The sequence below is a fragment of the Bos mutus genome, chromosome 5, assembly GCF_027580195.1.
Source record: "Bos mutus isolate GX-2022 chromosome 5, NWIPB_WYAK_1.1, whole genome shotgun sequence".
NCBI lineage: Eukaryota > Metazoa > Chordata > Mammalia > Artiodactyla > Bovidae > Bos > Bos mutus.
The window spans coordinates 30,619,836-30,636,485 of record NC_091621.1 but is presented as its reverse complement, the minus strand read 5'-3'; the positions used below and the strand labels follow the sequence as shown (position 1 = coordinate 30,636,485).

The 16,650-nt window shown below is 38.8% G+C and overlaps 1 protein-coding gene and 1 non-coding gene across 11 annotated transcripts in view; both read left to right on the top strand.

The window, feature by feature from the left end:
• KIF21A (kinesin family member 21A) overlaps positions 1 to 16,650 on the top strand; it is a 184,776-nt gene that overhangs the window by 23,253 nt on the left and 144,873 nt on the right. The gene's annotated exons all lie outside the window — the stretch shown is intronic.
• LOC138988076 (U6 spliceosomal RNA) lies at positions 14,339 to 14,445 on the top strand. Its single transcript, XR_011464412.1, has one exon. It is a non-coding gene; the product is annotated as a U6 spliceosomal RNA (small nuclear RNA).

Genomic DNA, 16,650 nt, shown 5'->3' with positions numbered 1-16,650 from the left:
AGTGAAGGATGATTTGGAAAGCTTGGACTTCTGATGGCTAGTTTGGTGAACAGGGGTTTGATGAGCTTTTTCTGTATTTTGGACCAAAGAACAATTTGAAGATCTTAGATGGCTGGTGTTCCTGGGGGCTGGTAGAAAGTGAGTAATGAAAATTTTGAGTTAGTCGGTGACACCACTGAGAGGAGGTAGAAGGGCAATTGATTATATTCTGGTAGCAGTGGTCTGCCACGTTATTGTCTTGTAGAGAGCTCATTTGACAATCTTGGATGAACATAATATGGACCAGTTTATCTTCCTGGCCCTGAAATCCAAGCATTGTTGTATTTCTCATCATCTGATATTATTAAAGCAACTGCTTTTGGCTGCAAGATTCAGAACAGTACTAATGGCACTGAAAAGAAGATAGAAGTTGATTTTGATTGTAATAGTAAAAATTTTCACATTTTTCCACAAAGTTACTTGCAAGCATTTTTAATAGTGTATTTTTTCTGATTATAAAAAGTATTTTCTGTCCATTTTAGAAAATTTATAAGAATTTCACTATCCAATAAGAACAAATGTCTACTTATTATATTTTAATATGTGCTGTGCTTAGTCACTTAGTTGTGTCCAATTCTTTGCAACTGCATGGACTGCAGCCCACCAAGTTCCTCTGTTCATTGGATTCTCCAGGCAAGAATACTGGAGTGTGTTGCCATGCCCTCCTCTAAGGAATCTTCCCAACTTGGGCATCCAACCCAGCTCTCCTGCATTACAGGGAGCCACCTTTACCATCTGAGCCACCAGAGAAACCCATATTTTTTTAAATATAGTCTCATTTATATAAAATAATACAATTATATCTTATTGCATATATAGGTTTTCATCTTTTTTTTTTTTTTTTTTTCACTTCACAGTTTTAAATTTCCTGAGTATTTTCCTGGGTCATTAAGTGATATTTGATATTCTCAAATCTGATTCTTAAGGCCCATATAACTGGTTTGTTGAGTGGGCTAAATTTGGTAGCTTATAGCTAGGAAACTTTGCTTTTTATGCTTCACTCAAAACTTGCCTTTCAAGGATGAATGTCAGGATTACCTCTAAAAACTTTGTTACATTTTTTCTTTCCAATCTCCTTATTATTAGATCCCATTACTTTTAGGTTTATTTTCAGTTATAGGAATGGTCTCATTTTCAGGAATTAAAGTACTGCCCAATATAAACTAAAAATATCCAATTCACTGTTCTGTTTTCATCCATCTCAGACCTGAGTGCTTATTTCCCTATAGTTGGAAAGGGGCACTCCCTTTGTTCACCTTCTTTGCCTCAATTTACTCTTCCATTGTTCCTTCCTTTGCCTCTCTCTGCCTCTTCTGGGCCTTCCAAGAGGGACTGGGGAGACATTTAATGAAGAAGAACAGGTTTTTTTTAAACTTCATATTCTTTGTACTTCTCTTCTCAGTGCTCTTTGTAGTTTTTTTTTTTTTTTTTTCCCTGGCTTTTACTAACTGACCATTATGCTCTTGGGTTCTTTGTAGAGCAATCCCTTGAGGACAACCTCCTTGCTACATCTGTAATGAGTGTTGCAACCTCTGCTTGACCTTTGAGGGATGCTCTATCTCCTTTTCCCTTCTATCCTCCTCATACACCTATAGCCTGTTACACTGAATGTCCGTTTGCCTTGGTGATAGTCAACTTTCCTTGGCAGAATTCCTGTGAAATGGCTTATTGTTTGGCTGCTTTTATTTTTGTCCACTTGAACAATGAAAAATATCACGTATCTGTGACTTGTTAAATAGCAGATGTGCAACTTGCATGTTCAATTGCTACCCTCCAATTTTTTTTGACCTCCTATCTTCATACTTTTCCAGGTATCTATCTATAACAGTACCTAGATTCCAAAGAACATACATTAGATTTTCCCAGGAATTCTTTCCCCCCTCCTCTCTGAGTGCTCCTGGACACTCTGAGATGGGCCTGAACTTTATGATATGGGCATTTTAGATGGGACACTCTGCATTCTGAAGAAGTAAAATGCAACAGTCCCTTTCATATAGCTCTGTAAGTAAAGAAAACCTTGGATCACTCACTCACTTGTTTTGATAGAGGAGAAAAATTTGCCTTACTATATTTTGGAAACAAAAAGAGAAAACAGTGTTCTCTATATCTGTGAATTCTCTTCAAAGTATCTCCACCATGGATCTTGAAGCTTATCTTAAATAATCTGAAGATAAGAGGTTAGGACTGATAGTTGCTGGGCTGGTTTGGTCAACTCTTCCTAAATGCTGTAGGGATATGTCTAGAAACTTTTCTTGAGGCTTGTAGTTGAAATTATGAGACAACAAGAAAAATTCCATTCTTTGTTATAACTACTAGCATTTTATTATATGAATTAGTGGAGTATATCATAGTAAGTATTGCTGGTCAGTATGTCTCCTTCACAAAGGAGCTCCATTCAGCTCCCAAGAGAGTGGTAAAAAAGAGAAGCTGTTTATACTACAGGAATCAAAGTTAGAAGACCTAGGGCTCAACCCTGCTTCCCCTAGTAACTAGATGAGTTACATTGGGCAAAACACATATTTTTTTGTTACATTAGGTAAATCACATATTTTCTCTTGGTCTTATATTTAAAATGAAAGTTAGACTAGATTTCCTCCAAGATTCTGTCTGCTTTAAAATTGATGAGTCAGTTTCCAAAACATTCCTACTACTATACCACTCTAGGAACTTGTCAACAGATTATCCATGGATGTGGGACTTTCAGAATAGAGCCATTACCATCCTATCCCAATATTATACCATCTCCAAGACATTTCATACCATCACCATATCATACCGTACCTTCCAATTACCATATCATGCTGTACCATACCATTGGATTACCTTATCATTACCATAATGTGTGAAATACCGGGCTGGATGAATCACAAGCTGAAATCAAGATTGCCAGGAGAAATATCAATAACCTCAGATATGCAGATGACACCATCCTAATGGCATAAAGTGAAGAGGAACTAAAGAGCCTCTTGATGAAGGTGAAAGAGGAGAGTGAAAAAGTTGGTTTAAAACTCACCATTTAAAAAACTAAGATTATGGCATCCCATCCCATCACTTCATGGCAAAAAGATGGGGAAGCAATGGAAACAATGACAGATTTTATTTTCTTGGGCTCTAAAGTCTAAAGTCAGCTGATGGTGACTGCAGCCATGAAATTAAAAGACACTTGCTCCTTAGAAGAAAAACTATGACAAACCTGCTGCTGCTGCTGCTGCTAAGTCACTTCAGTCGTGTCCGACTCTGTGCGACCCCATAGACGGCAGCCCACCAGGCTCCCCTGTGCCTGGGATTCTCCAGGCAAGAATACTGGAGTGGGTTGCCATTTCCTTCCCCAATGCATGAAAGTGAAAAGTCAAAGTGAAGTTGCTCAGTCATGTCCGACTCTTTGCGACCTCATGGACTGCAGCCTACCAGGCTCCTCTGTCCATGGGATTTTCTAGGCAAGAGTACTGGAGTGGGGTGCCATTGCTTTCTCCATGGCAAACCTAGACAGTGTATTAAAAAGCAGAGACATCACTTTGCCAACAAAGGTCTGTATCATCAAAGCTATGGTTTTGTACAGATGTGAGAGTTGGACCATAAAGAAGGATAAACACTGAAGAATTGATGCTTTCGAACTGTGGTGCTGGAGAAGACACTTGAGAGTCCTTTGAACTGCAAGGAGATCAAACCAGTCAGCCCTAAAGGGAATCAACCCTGAATATTTATTGAAAGGACTGATGCTGAAGCTGAAGTTCCAATACTTTGGCCACTGGATGCAAAGAGCCGACTCATTGGAAAAGACCCTGATTCTGAGAAAGATTTAGGGCAGGAGGAGAAGGGGGGTGCAGAGGATGAGATGGGTGGATGGCATCATCGACTCAATGGACATCAGTTTTAGCAAACTCTGGGAGCTGAAGGGCAAGCAAGCCGGGTGTGCTGCATTCCATGGGTCACAAAGAAGCAGACATGACTGAGTGACTGAACAACAACAACCACACCATACTATACCATACTGTAAGATACCATACTGTACCATACCATAGCATACTATATACCATACCATTCTATACGTTCCATATCATTACTATTACCATATCTTACCATTCCTTTTCTTTCTTTTCCTTTTCATTAATTTGTTTTGTAATTAATTGATTCACTTAACAAATACTATTCTATTTACTCATATGAATCCATTCATTGCACTGATTTCGCATACAAGGTAGATAATGTATCTTTTCTCTAAAGAAAGGAGAAAATAATCACAATTTAAAAAGGTAGTTGAGCAAATAGCAAATAAAGTAACAAATAGATTCTAAGTATAGTTTCTGATACATAGTAACTCTTTGAAAAGTATTAAGGGCAATTAAGCCAGTTGAATGTGTCCTTAGTTCCACTGTTTGTACCATATTATTGCTAAATTTTTGGTGATTCCTGGTGATTCCTCAGTACTTTATTTCCTAAAGTACTCAAAGTGCTTTATTAAAATATAATTATGAAGTATCATCATCATAGATACTAAGCAGTTAGTTCTTATTTTAGAACCAGGCCTTTCTTTTACTTATTACTTGTTAATTCTTACTGATGCTACTGTAAATACTTGTAAATATTCACCAGTCATTGAAGAACATTGGCTTTGGTTGAAGCCATTGAAGAATTAAATGGCTATGGTTCATAATTTTTGTTGCTTTTGTAGTTTTCCAGTATTTCCAAATGCCCTCATGTTTATTTGTTCAGGTCAGGTATTATAATAAGATAGGGTCAACAGACAATGAACTTAATAGAATATCCCCAGGAAACCCTATATTGTTTTTATGTATCAGATATCTAAGTTAAGAGAAGAAGAATCAATTGCACTGTTGGAGGAGATTGATCAACATTATATGCTATGCCTCTCATTACTGAATGTGTCACTTCATGTATGTATGTTATTCCTAGAATTACTAACGAGGTGGTCCTCAAAACTATTACTAATCATCTTTATCCAGATATATATTAGACCTTACAAAGCCAGTTTTTCTGGATGCTATTCTGTCTAGTTACACTTAGCTCATTCAAATGATAGAATTAGGCATTGCACAGAAGGGGCACCTAATTGAATTCCCACCAGTGTAATCAAGGTGGTAGAACCCTTGTCATTCCATATTCATGTTTAGATGTGTTGTTTTCACTGTCTTATATCTATACCATTTTTTTCCATCCCTTTGGCACCAACCTAGTGTTCAGGTTTTAAATTATGTAATGCCTGTATGATTTCAGTGGTGTTTTGATTAATGATGTAGACCAGTAGATATAAGCATTCTGAAGAGCAGACCTTCCTTCCATGATGCTCTGACCATCAAATCTAGGGTTATTAAGAATTATTTTGTTGGCTGTAGCCTTTCCAGAACCAAACAGGTGACAAGATGAAGCAAGCAATATCTTTTCCTTGTTCACTGCATTTGTGAAGTAATATGAAGAACTATCACTGCAGTTTCCCTTTATAAGATAAAAAATGACCAGCTGAGGAGGTTAACCAAGATGGTGGAGGAGTAGGAAGTCATGGACTTCATCTCTTTCCACAAATGCATCAAGAATACATTTACAGATGAAACAGTTCTCACAGAACACCAACTGAACACTAGCAGAAGATGTTGGACACTGGAAAGGACAAGAAAGATCCCCACATATCTGAGTAGGATGAAAGAAAGAAGGAAAAGAGGAGAGGAAATGAGATGGGATCTGTGTCCTGTTTAAATTATGTAATGCCTGTATGATTACATTGGTGTTTTGATTAATAATGTGGACCATTATGATATGACCATTCTGAAGAGCAGACCTTCCTTCCAGGATGCTCTGACCATCATGAAAGTTGAAGCAGAGGAGAGGTTCCTGCATCTAGGGAAGCCTTCTCACCAGCAGAGGATTGGTTGGGACAGAAGCGGAGCATCTGAGCCTGTCAGGGGAGTGTGAAACAGCTGGTCTGTGGCAGACAGGACAGAGTAAGACTTGTACAGATGGTCTGTGCTACAGCCCTGCATGTCCCAGACTGGGACATGTGTCTGCCAGTGTACATGGAGGCTGAGAGCTGTAATATGGGGATTGAAGAGTAAACCTGGGAAGAAGACTACTGTTGGGTGTGAGGAGATAGCCAGAGGGGATGGGAGGGAGGAAATCTGCAACCAGGAATGCTTGTGAAGGAAATCCAGACTGCCACAGAAGCAAGGTGCTACTGTTGACACACAGGGATGGAGCACTCATTGTAGACTCTTTCTCCCCACTCATTGGACACCTGCCCTTCCAGGTGCTAAGAAAAGCCCCAGCAAGGGCTGACCTCACTCCTGCTCCCAGGCACTAGGAAAGGCTCCCATTAGTTCTGGATCTCTTGTGCTTGTGACCTGTGGCTTTCCTACACACCTGTCATCACCAGGTCCTTGTGACGCAGGCAGTTGTGCCACATTTGTACCCTGTCCTTACAGGGGAGAGATAAGGTACAAATGCTCCAGGGTAGCCTTGGAAGGAGGCTCCTGTGGGTGGCCTACATACAGAGGTGGGGCTAAAATCACAACTGAGACCCAGGGTGGGGTGACTAAGGAAGAGAAACAAAAATATTTCTGTGCAGCTACACAAACCACTGATTAAATCCCTGCAATTGGCTTGGTAAGCCCTGCATCTATGGAATATCTGAATGGACCATCAGTGTTCTCACAAATGAAACCGGCATAGCTATAGCAGTGGTAGACTTGGGGGTCTAGTACCCATGGGTATTAGGCCAGGTCAGAGTCTGAGCTACCCACCACAGTGCACACAGAGGAACCAGAGAACTGCCTAGAAGTTTTAGAGAGCATCCTGGGGAGGTGGAGGTGACTCACAATGGAGAAAAGGATACTGGCAGCTGAGACCTTAGGAAAATATAATTATTACTATTTTTTGTTTTGTTTTTGTTTGTTGTCTTTCTCTTGTTATTTTTTATTTTTATCTTTTGTGTTTTCATTTAAAAAAATTTAATATATTTTTTATTTTTTGTATTTCTATTTCTACATTAATTTTTGGTTCTGTGTTTTTCCCTTGTTTTTCTCTCTTCTGTGTTCTTACCCTTTCCCCTTTCTTTTATTTGTTCTTTTTTAAAAATCTTTTTAAAATTTAAAAAATCATTTTGTGTGTTTTGTTTGCTTTATCCTTCAGTTTGCATTCTGCTTTTGTTTTTTGGTTTTGTTAATTTTTTTTTTTTTTTTGGTCTTGGGATTCTTTTATTTGTCCAGTTATTCTCCTGTGTTTTTGTTTTCTCTGTTTTTGTTTCTTATTTTGTCTGTGCATGTGCTTCTTTTATTTGGTTTTCTTTGGTCTTTTACCATTTGTCGGGGCTTTTGTTTGTTCATTTGGTTGGTTTTAATTGTTGTTTTTTGCTTGTTTTTGTCTTTGTTATTTGTCTTAGATTTTGTCTGTTTCCATTCTACCTATGTTTTTCCTCCCCATCTTCTTTTATCTTTTCTTTTCCTCTCCCTTTTTTTGCAGAGCCATGTGGCTTATTGGGTTTTGGTTATGAGGCCAGGGTAGGCCTGAACCTGTGCTGTGTGAGCTCTCAGTGCAGAATTCTGGAATGCCAAAGAATTTCCAGCCCTAGGGAATATTAATTGGCAAGAGTTCTCCCAGAGTTTGATCTCAGCTCCAAGACTTGGCTCCACCCAACTGGCTGTAGGCTCCAGTGCTGAACATCCCACACAAAATACCAAGAAAGATAGGAACACAAAGCCATGCTGTTCTAAGATCACAGACACCCCAAAACACACCCGTTGACATTGCCTCTCCATCAAAAGGAAAAGAAATAGCTCAATGCACCAGGATGCAGGCACCAATCTCTCCCTTGAGGATGCTTACCCAAGTCATTGGACCAACCACACCCACCTGGGGAAGACACCAGAAGCAAGTGGAACTATGACCCTGCAACCTGTAGAAGGAAGACCTCAAGACTGAAAGTTAGACAAAACAGGAAGACAAAGAAATATATTGCAGATGAACAAGCAAGGTAAAAATTCTCAAGACCAAATAAATGAAGAGGAAATAGGTAATATACCTGAAAAAGAATTCAGAGTGATGATAGTAAAGATGATTCAAAAGCTTGGAAATAGAATGGAGGAAATACAAGAAATGTTTAGCAATGACCTAGAAGAACTAAAGATGATGACAAACAGTGATGAACAATACAATAACTGAAATTTAAAATACACTAGAAAGAAAAAATTGCAGAATAACAGGCAGAAGAATGGATAAGTGAGCCAGAAGCTAGAATTTGTGCAGAAAAACTGCTCAGAACAGAATAAAGAAAAGAATTCAAGACAGTCTTAAAAACCTCTGGGACAACATTAAACATTGATTATAGGAGTCCCAGAAGAAGAGAAAGAGAAGGGTCTGAGAAAATATTTGAAGAGATTGTAGTTGAAAACTTCCTTAACGTGGAAAAAAAAAAAAGTCAAATCCAAGAAGTGCAGAGAGCCCCATAGGGGATAAAGCCAAGGAGAAACATGCCGAGACACATATTAATCAAACTATCAAGATTAAATACAAAGAAAAAATATTAAAAGCATCAATCAAAAAGCAACAGATAAGATAGAGGGGAATCCCCATAGGGTTATCAACTATCTTTCAGCAGAAACTGCAGGCTGGAAGGGAGTGGCAGGATATATTTAAAATGATGAAAGGGGAAAACCTACAACTAAGATTACTTTACCAGCATTTAGATTTGACAGAAAAGTTAAAAGTCTTACATACATAAAAAAGCTTAAAGAATTCAGCACCATCAGACAAGCTTTGCAAGAAATGCTAAAAGGACTTATCTAGGCAAGAAACACAAGAGAAAAAAATGACCTACAAAAACAAATCAGAAACAATTAATAAAATGGTAACTGGAACACCCCCTTCATGGACTACAGCCTTGTCCTGGTGAAGGGGCTTACATAATTCAGTGAAGCTATAAGCTATTCTCTGCAAGGCCACCCAAGATGGATGGGTCATAGAGAAGAGTTCTGACAAAACGTGGTCCACTGGAGGGGGAAGTGGCAAACCACTCCAGTATTCTTGCCTGGAGACCCCCATGAACAGTATGAAAAGGCAAAAAGATAAGACACTAGAGGATGAGGCCCCCGGTTTGAAGGGGTTCACTGTGTTACTGGGGAATGCTAAGTCACTTCAGTCATGTCAGACTCTCTATGACCCCATAGATGGCAGCCCACCAGGCTCTGCCATCTCTGGGATTCTCCAGGCAAGAACACTGGAGTGGGTTGCCATTTCCTTCTCCAATGCATGAAAGTGAAAAGTGAAAGTGAAGTCGCTCAGTCATGTCCGACCCTTAGCAACCCCATGGACTGCAGCCTACCAGGCTCCTCCGCCCATGGGATTTTCCAGGCAAGAGTACTGGAGTGGGGTGCCATTGCCTTGAATAGTGGAGGGCAATTACTAATAGGTCCAGAAATAATGAAGCAGCTAGGCCAAAGTGGAAATGACACTCAGTTGTGGATGTGTCTGATCTTGAAAGTAAAGTCCAGTGCTGTAAGAACAGTATTGCATAGGAATCTGTAATGTTGTTCCCTGAATCAAGGTAAATTGGACATGGTCAAGCAGAGGGTGACAAGATTGAACGTTGACATCTTAGGAATTAGTAAACCTAAATGGATTGGAATTAATGTTCATCTAATTTAATTCAGATTAACATTACACCTACTACCGTGGGCAAGAATCTCTTAGAAGAAATGGAATAGTCCTTATAGTCAATAAAGAGTCTGAAATGCAGTATGGGGGTGCAACTTCAAAAACAACAGAATTATTTTGGTTCGTTTCCAAGGCAAACCATTCAACACCACAGTAATCCAAGTCTGTGTCCCAACCACTGATGCCGTAGAAGCTGAAGTTGACTGGCTTGATGAAGACAACAAGACATTCTAGAACTAACACGAAAAAAAAGATGTCCTTTTCATCATAGAAGATTGGGATGCAAAAGTAAGAACTCAAGATATCCCTGGAATAACAGGCAAATTTGGCCTTGGAGTACAAAATGAAGCAGGGAAAAAGCTAACAGTTTTGTCAAGAGAACACACTGATCATAGAAAACATCCTCTTCCAACAACACATAAGATGACCACATTGACATCACCAGATGATCAATACCAAAGTCAGATTGATTATATTTTTTTGTTGCCAAGATGGAGAAGCTCTATACAGTAAGCAAAAAAACAAGATAGGGAGGTGACTGTGGCTCAGATCATGAGCTCCTTATTGCAAAATTCAGGCTTATAATGAAGAAAGTAGGGGAAAACCACTAGACCATTCAGGTATGACTTAATCAAATATTTTATAATTATGGAGTGGAGCTGAAGAATAGATTCAAGGGATTAGATCTGGTAGACAGAATGCCTGAAGAACTATGGAAGGAAGATTGTAAAATTGTGGAGAAGGCAGTGACCAAAACCATCCCAAAGAAAAATGCAAAAAGGCAAAGTGGTTGTCTGAGGAGGTTTACAAATAGCTGAGAAAAGAAAACCAATAAAAGGCAAGAAACAAATGGAAAGATGTACTCAACTACACAGTTTCAGAGAATAATAAAGAGAGATAAGAAGGCTTTCTATAATGAACAGTGCATTGAAGTAGAGGAAAACAATAGAATGGGAAAATCTAGAGAGCTTGTCAAGAAAATTGGAGATATCAAGGCAAAATTTCGTGTAAGGTCAGGCATGATGAAGGACAGAAATGGTAAGGACTTAATAGAAGCAGAAGAGATGTCAAGAATACACAGAAGAATATTCAAAAAAGGTCTTAATGACCGAGATAACCACAGTGATATGATCACTCACCTAGATCCAGACATCTTGGAATGTGGAGTCAAGTGGGACTTAGGAAGCATTACTGTGAACAAAGCTAGTAGAGGTGACAAATTCCAGCTGAGCTATTTAAAATCCTAAGAGTTTATGGTGTTAAAGTGCAGCATTCAGTATTTCAGCAAATGGAAAAACTCCTCAGTGGCCACAGGACTGGAAAAGGTCAGTTTTCATTCCAAACTCAAACAAGAGCAATGCTAAGAAATGTTCAAATTGCCATACAGTGGTGCTGATTTCACATGCTATCAAGGTTATGCTCAAAATCCTTCAAGCTAGTTTCAGCAGTACATGAACCAAGAACTTCCAGATGCACAAGCTGGGTTTCAAAGAGGCAGAGGAACCAGAGATCAAATTGCCAGCATTTGTTCAATCATAGATAAAGCAAGAGAGTTCCAGGAAAAAACATCTGCTTCATGACTAAAGTCTTTGACTTGTCGATCATAACAAATTGTGGAAAATCCGTAGAGAGGGGAATACAAGACCACCTTGACTATCTCCTGAGAAACCTGTATGTGAGTTAAGAAGCAACATTCAGAATCAGATGTGGAACAGCTGACTGATTCAAAATTGGGAAAGAAGTAGGACAAGGGTGTATATGTTCACTGTTCTTATTTAACTTCTAAGCATAGTATATCATGTGAAATGCTGGGCTGGATGTCTCACAAGCTGGAATCAAGATTGCTGTGAGAAATACCATCAACTTCAGATATGCAGATGATACCACTCTAATGGCAGAATGTGAAGAGGAACTAAAGAGCCTCTTGATGAGGGTGAAAGAGGAGAGTGAAAAAGCTGGCTTAATACTCAGCATTCAAACAGAAGGGGAAAAGATGGAAGCGGTGACAGATTTTATTTTCTTGGGCTTCAAAATCACTGGATGGTGACTGCAGCCACGAAATTAAAAGACACTTGCTCCTTGGAAGGAAAGCTATGACAAACCTAGACAGAGTATTAGTAAGCAGAGACATCACTTTGCTGACAAAGGTTCATATGATTAAAGCTATGGTTTTTCCAGTTGTCATGTGTGGATATGACAGTCGGACCATAAGGAAGACTAAGTTCCTAATACCTGATGCTTTTGAGTTGTGTTTGGGAAGACTCTTGAATCCCCTGGGCTGTAAGGAGATCAAACTAGTCAATCCTAAAGGAAATCAACCCTGAATGTTCATTGGAAGGACTGTTGCTGAAGCTCCAGTACTTTGGCTACCTGATGCAAAGAGTTTACTCATTGAAAACGATTCTGATGTTGGGAAAGATGGATGCAAAAAGGAAAAGTGGAAGGCAGAGGATGAGATGGTTAGATAGTATTACCAACTCAATGTATATGAATTTGAGCAAACTTTGTGAGACAGTGGAGCACAAAAAGAGCCTGACATGCTGCAGTCTATGGGATTGCAAAGAGTTGGACATAACTTATCAACTAAAAAACAGCAACAAAATAGGAACATACATATCAATAATTACTTTAAATGTAAATTGATTAAATACTTTAACTAAAAGACCTGTACTGGCTGAATGGATACAAAAACAAGACCCAAATATATATATATATATGTACCGGGGTCCAGCCCCGGCAGGATCCAGGGAATCCCTCAGGATGACAGCGTCAGCGAGAGAGAGAGAAAAAGAGAGAGAGAAAGAATGACACGGGGAGACCAAGCTCTGATGAAGCCGGGTCTGCAGCTTTATTTTCAAAAGGAGCTTTTATACCCTAAGTTACACATTTCCAGAAGTGAAAGATACAGAGTCATGCGGAGTCAGCTCAACATTACATCAGTTTGACCTTCATCAGGACCAGGATGTTTTTTGCATACCTTTCCATTTACAAGGCTCTTTGTGTTAAGTACATTATCTTCTGGCCCGGAGGCCTATTAACATTTTATGACCTTTTTCTGATAAAGGTTGGTTAACCAGAAAACTTGTTTTCCCTTAAAGTGTTTCTTCTTTATTTTTCTAATCTGTGTCTCCCTCAGAAAGTATTGAATAAAGTTACATTCTTATGGAGCAAAGGTGCAGTGAGTTACAACAAAGAAAGAACTTATTAACTCAAGGGTCTTATGTTGCTAGTGCCAAGGCTACTGCTTTTTTTCTCACATTTCAACTATATTAACTAATGCACTCCCAAGCGCACATTGGATAAGGGATAAGGAAACTTGGTAGCAAACATTGGCTCAACAATGCAATATTATTCTAATAAAGCTTTTTTATCGCTTGAAGGTTATGCTTGGGGTGTTGTGAACAATCATATGCGTTAGTTGCAAGAGTATGGATAAACCTGCCAAGCAAGCTAAAATGCTAACAGAGGGGTTAGAATTGAAAGCTCCTTTCAAGCCCAGGAGACTTATTAATTAGAAGCCTAAGTTGATTTTCTTCAGAGGAAGGTGGTCGGAGATAGCCCCCTGTTAATGTCAGAAGAGTTGGTGAAAGGCATAATATAGTAAACAGTAGACAGACAGACTTTGGTTTCGGGGTCGATGCTCGAGCATGTCCAGGGAGTCCCTCGAGTCCTGATCCGCCTTGCCTGTAAGGTCTCTTCTGCATGACCTTGTCATGGGTGGGATCTCCTGTGCTGGCTCCCAGCATATATATATATAGTCTATGAGAGACCCAGTTCAGACCCAGGGACACCTACAGACTGAAAGTGAGTGGTTGGCAAAAGATATTCCATGTAAATGGAAATGAAAAGAATGATGTAGTGGCAGTACTGATATCAGTCAGAATAGTCTTTAAAGTAAAGATTGGTAGAAGGGGACAAGGTAGGCCACTACATAATGATTAAGGGATCAATCCAAGAAGAATATATAGCAATGGTAAATATTTATGCACCCTACATAGGAACACCTCAATACATAAGGCAAATGCTAACAGCCATAGAAAGGGAATTCACAGTAACACAATAATAGTGGGGTACTTTAATAATAGTGGGGTACTCCACTTACACCAACATCCAGAGAGAAAATAAGAAGAAAGAAGCTTTAAATTACACACATTAGAACAGGTAGACCTAATTGGTATTTATAGGAAATTCCATTGGAAAGCAGCATAACACACTTTCTTCTGAAGTACATGTGGAACAGTCTCTAGAATAGATCACGTTTTGGGTCACAAATAAAGCCTCAGTAAATTTAGGAAAACTGAAATCATTTCAAGCATCTCTTCTGACCACAGTACTATGAGATTAGAATCAATTACTGGGGAAGAAAGTGTAAAAAAGCACAAATACTTGGAGGCTAAACAATATGCTGCTAAATAAGAAATAACTGAAGAAATCAAAGAGGAAATTAAAAAATACCTAGAAACAAAGGAGAGTGAAAACATGACACTCCAAAACTTACAAAAGGCAGCAAAAGCATTTCTAAATGTGACATTTATAGCAATACAATCTTACCTCAAGAAACAAGAAAAATCACATATAGACAACCTAACCTTACTCCTAAAGCAAGTAGAGAAAGAAGAACAAACAAAACCCAAAGTTGGTGCTCGCTTCGGCAGCACATATACTAAAATTGGAATGATACAGAGAAGATTAGCATGGCCCCTGCGCAAGGATGACACGCAAATTCGTGAAGCATTCCATATTTTTTGAACATAGGCAAAACACTCTCTGACATACATCACAGCAGGATCCTCTATGACCCACCTCCCAGAATATTGGAAATAAAAGCAAAAATAAACAAATGGGACCTAATTAACCTTAAAAGCTTCTGCACATCAAAGGAAACTATTAGCAAGGTGAAAAGACAGCCTTCAGAATGGGAGAAAATAATAGCAAATGAAGCAACTGACAAACAACTAATCTCAAAAATATACAAGCAACTCCTACAGCTCAACTCCAGAAAAATAAATGACCCAATCAAAAAATGGGCCAAAGAACTAAATAGACATTTCTCCAGAGAAGACATACAGATGGCTAACAAACACATGAAAAGATGCTCAACATCACTCATTATCAGAGAAATGCAAATCAAAACCACTATGAGGTACCATTTCACACCAGTCAGAATGGCTGCGATCCAAAAGTCTACAAATAATAAATGTTGGAGAGGGTGTGGAGAAAAGGGAACCCTCTTACACTGTTGGTGGGAATGCAAACTAGTACAGCCACTATGGAGAACTGTGGAGATTCCTTAAAAAACTGGAAATAGAACTGCCTTATGATCCAGCAATCCCACTGCTGGGCGTACACACTGAGGAAACCAGAAGGGAAAGAGACACGTGTACCCCAAAGTTCATTGCAGCACTGTTTATAATAGCCAGGACATGGAAGCAACCTAGATGTCCATCAGCAGATGAATGGATAAGAAAGCAGTGGTACATATACACAATGGAGTATTACTCAGCCATTAAAAAGAATACATTTGAATCAGTTCTAATGAGGTGGATGAAACTGGAGCCTATTATACAGAGTGAAGTAAGCCAGAAGGAAAAACACCAATACAGTATACTAATACATATATATGGAATTTAGAAAGATGGTAACAATAACCCTGTGTACGAGACAGCAAAAGAGACACTGATGTATAGAACAGTCTTATGGACTCTGAGGGAGAGGAAGAGGGTGGGAAGATTTGGGAGAATGGCATTGAAACATGTAAAATATCATGTATGAAGTGAGATGCCAGTCCAGGTTCGATGCATGATACTGGATGCTTGGGGCTGGTGCACTGGGACGACCCAGAGGGATGGTATGGGGAGGGAGGAGGGAGGAGGGTTCAGGATTGGGAACATGTGTATACTTGTGGTGGATTCATTTTGATGTTTGGCAAAACTAATACACTTATGTAAAGTTTAAAAATAAAATAAAATTAAAAACAAACAAACAAACAAACCCAAAGTTAGCAGATGAAAAATAATTATAATGATCATAGCAGAAATAAATGAAATAGAGATGAAGAAAATAATTGTGAACACCAGTGCAACTAAAAGCTGTTTTTTTGAGAAGATAAACACAGTTGATAAGCCTTCAGCCAGACTCATCAAGAAAAAAAGGGAGAGAAATCAAGTTACTAAAATTAGAAATCAAACAGAAGTTACAACTAACACCATAGACATACAAAGGATCATAAAAGACTACTATCAGTAACTATATGCCAATAAATTGGACAACCTATGATAAATGACCTAATTCATAGAAAAGTACAACATTCCAAGACTGAATCAGAAATAGAAAATATGAATAGACAAATTACAAGCAGTGTGATCAAAGTCTTCCAATGAACAAAGGTTAAGAAACAGACGCCTTCACAGGTGAAACATTTAGAGAAGAGTTAACACTTACCCTTTTGAAACTCTTCCAAAAAACTTTAGAGAAAAGAACACTCCCGCTCATTCTAGAAGGCCATCATCATCCTGATACCAAAACACACAATGAAAACACAAAAAAAGAAAATTTCAGGCCAGTATCATTCATGAACATAGATGTTAAAATTCTCAACAAAATATTGCTAAACAGAATCTAACAACACATTAAAAGGATCGTACACCATGATCAAATAGGATTTATCCCAGGGATGCAACGATCAGTATCTGCCAACTAGTCAGTGTGATTGTTGTTGTTGTTCAGTCATGTTCAACTGTTTGTGACCCTGTAGACTGCAGCACACCAGGCTTATAACACATCAACAGACTGAAGAATAAAAACCATATGATTATCTCCATAAATGCAGGAAAAACTCTGGACAAAATTCAACACCAGTTTATGGTAAGAACTCTACAGAAGGTGGACACTGAGGGAACCTATCTCAACATAATAAAAGCCACATGTGACAAACCTATAGCAAACACTAAT